This window comes from Epinephelus moara, unplaced genomic scaffold (genome assembly GCF_006386435.1).
Source record: "Epinephelus moara isolate mb unplaced genomic scaffold, YSFRI_EMoa_1.0 scaffold2740, whole genome shotgun sequence".
Taxonomy (NCBI): domain Eukaryota; kingdom Metazoa; phylum Chordata; class Actinopteri; order Perciformes; family Serranidae; genus Epinephelus; species Epinephelus moara.
In genome coordinates, this window is record NW_026080362.1 from 1 (window position 1) to 2,464 (window position 2,464).

Below are 2,464 nucleotides of genomic sequence, written 5' to 3' on the forward strand. Positions count from 1 at the left end.
TCTGGCTGTTTCTCTTGATCTGCTCCATCTCCTCATCCTTCTCTGCCAACTTCCTGTCAACCTCGCCTTTGATCTGGTTGAGCTCAAGCTGAACACGGAGAATTTTGGCCTCCTCGTGCTCCAGTGTACCCTTTAAATAATTTTAATTATGTTAATAAATGTCACTTGAATTAATACCAAATGGATTAGTTTGATTTAATTTAAACAAAACAAATTTCTACAATTTAAAAGTATATTACTTAATCAAGATTTTACCTCAGCCTCCTCCAGTGCTGTCTGAATTTCAGTCTTCTCAGTCTCTACAGCCTTCTTGGCTTTCTCCAGTTCATGGATGCTCTTTCCAGTCTCACCAAGCTGTTCAGACAGATCTGAGATCTCCTCTACAGATCATCCAAAGCCAAATACAGTTAGAGTAATGTACACCAGAGTTACTTAGTATACATTATATCTAGGAAATGGTATGTGTCAAGGCTTTTACTACCAAGTAACACACAAACTACGTCAATAGAGGTAAAAAACAACAACAACAACAACAACAACAACAAAAACTTACAGTTGTGATAATAGTTATTCTAAGTTTAGTAAAAATGACATACGCTGCAGGTTCTTGTTCTCTCTCTTCATGGTCTCCAGCTGATCCAGGGCCTCCTCATAGGAGTTCTTCATCTTGAACATTTCTGTGCTGAGAGAGCGAGCCTCCTTCTGAGCTCCTTCCAGCTCTGCTTGGCCCTCCTCATACTTCTGCTTCCATTCTGCCAGGACCTAAAATTATATGGGTTGATAAATGGTTATTTAACTACATAGGTTTGTGTGTCTTGTGATACAACTAGTTATAATTACCAGTTTAACCATTTACCTTATCAAAGTTCCTCTGCTTCTTGTCAAGGTTGGCAGCCAGAGCATTAGCTCTCTCCACATCAATCATGAGGTCCTCCACCTCACCCTGCAGCCTCTGCTTGGTCTTCTCCAGAGAAGCACACTTGGAGTTCACAGCCTCAATGGATTCCTCAGCATCCTGCAGGCGCTGGGCAAGCTTTTTCCTGTATTGAAAAGGAATTTACTTGTGGCTAATTGGAAAAATAGAAAGCAAAATTTGACCTATTTAGGAAATAAGAAAAGATTTATGTACTTGGCCTCCTCCAGCTCCTCAGTGCGCTGAATAGCATCAGTCTCATATTTGCTTCTCCACTGAGCCACCTCGCTGTTGGCCTTGGACATTCCACGCTGCAGCTCAGCCTTGGCCTCCTGCTCCTCCTCAAACTGCTCTCTGAGCAGATCACAGTCATGGCGGGCTGACTGAACAGCATGGGCCAGGGCGTTCTTGGCCTGTTGAACACACAGCCCATGTCCAAATCAGATCTAAAGCATTTTTTCTCACTTCCGCTTTATGACAGCTCTCAGTTTATCCGTTTATATTGAGTTATTTGTCTTTTTGTAAGTTATAGGATATATTTTGAAACAGATAAGCTGATTTATACCATTTAAGAATCTGAGAGATATTAACTTTTCATACCTTCACTTCCTCCTCAACATGCCTCTTCAGCTCCTCAATCTGCTGAGTAAAGGCCTGCTTGCTTCTGGTCAGCTGGGAAATCAGAGCTTCCTTCTCCTCAATCTGGCGACCAAACTCACCTAAATGACAAAATGTTCATGCGCTATTAATGANCCTGCCTTGTTTAATACTTACAGTATAGACCATATTTCTGAGCTAAATGAAAAGCAAATCCTTCACTTTTAAACAAAGCACTCACCTTTGCTTTAGCAACATTCTCCATGTTGCTGGAGAGGTCATCGATCTCCATCTTGTACTCGCTCTTTTCCTTCTCCAGTTTCTGCTTGACACGCTGGAGGTTGTCAATCTGCTCTCCCAGCTCTGCAACACTGTCAGCCTGCTTCTCTGCTCTCCCAGCTCTGCAACACTGTCAGCCTGCTTCTTGCGGAGAGCTGCTGCAGTGGCTTCATGCTGCAGGGTGGACTCTTCAAGATCACGACGCAGCTTCTGGAACTCAGCCTCACGCTTCTTGTTCATCTCAATCTGAGCGGCTGTTGCTCCACCAGCCTCCTCAAGCCTCTCGCTGATCTCTTCAAGCTCCCTGGAGAGGTCAGCCCTCTGCTTCTCCACCTTAGCCCTAGCAGCCCTCTCAGCCTCAATCTCCTCCTCCAGCTCCTCAATGCGAGCCTAGATTTGTTGATAATAATATCAAGGAAGCTTATTAGCTTGAGCATGTTGTTTTTGATAAACTCACTTTAATATTCATGTCAAATATGTTACCTGGAGTTCCTTGATCTTCTTCTGAAGCTGAGCACCAAGAGTCTGTTCATCCTCAATTTTGCTGAGGAGTTGGCTGATCTCAAAGTCCTTCCTGGAAGAGGATAACATTGTTTTTTACTGTCATAGCTGACTTTGGATCATTATGTTGCATTATGGTGATAGTAAAATCAAATATCAAAAATAACAAAACGC

The 2,464-nt window shown here is 42.9% G+C and overlaps 1 pseudogene; it reads right to left on the reverse strand.

The window, feature by feature from the left end:
• Positions 1–6: 6 nt before the first annotated feature.
• LOC126387197 (myosin heavy chain, fast skeletal muscle-like) lies at positions 7–2,363 on the reverse strand (annotated as a pseudogene).
• Positions 2,364–2,464: the final 101 nt, after the last annotated feature.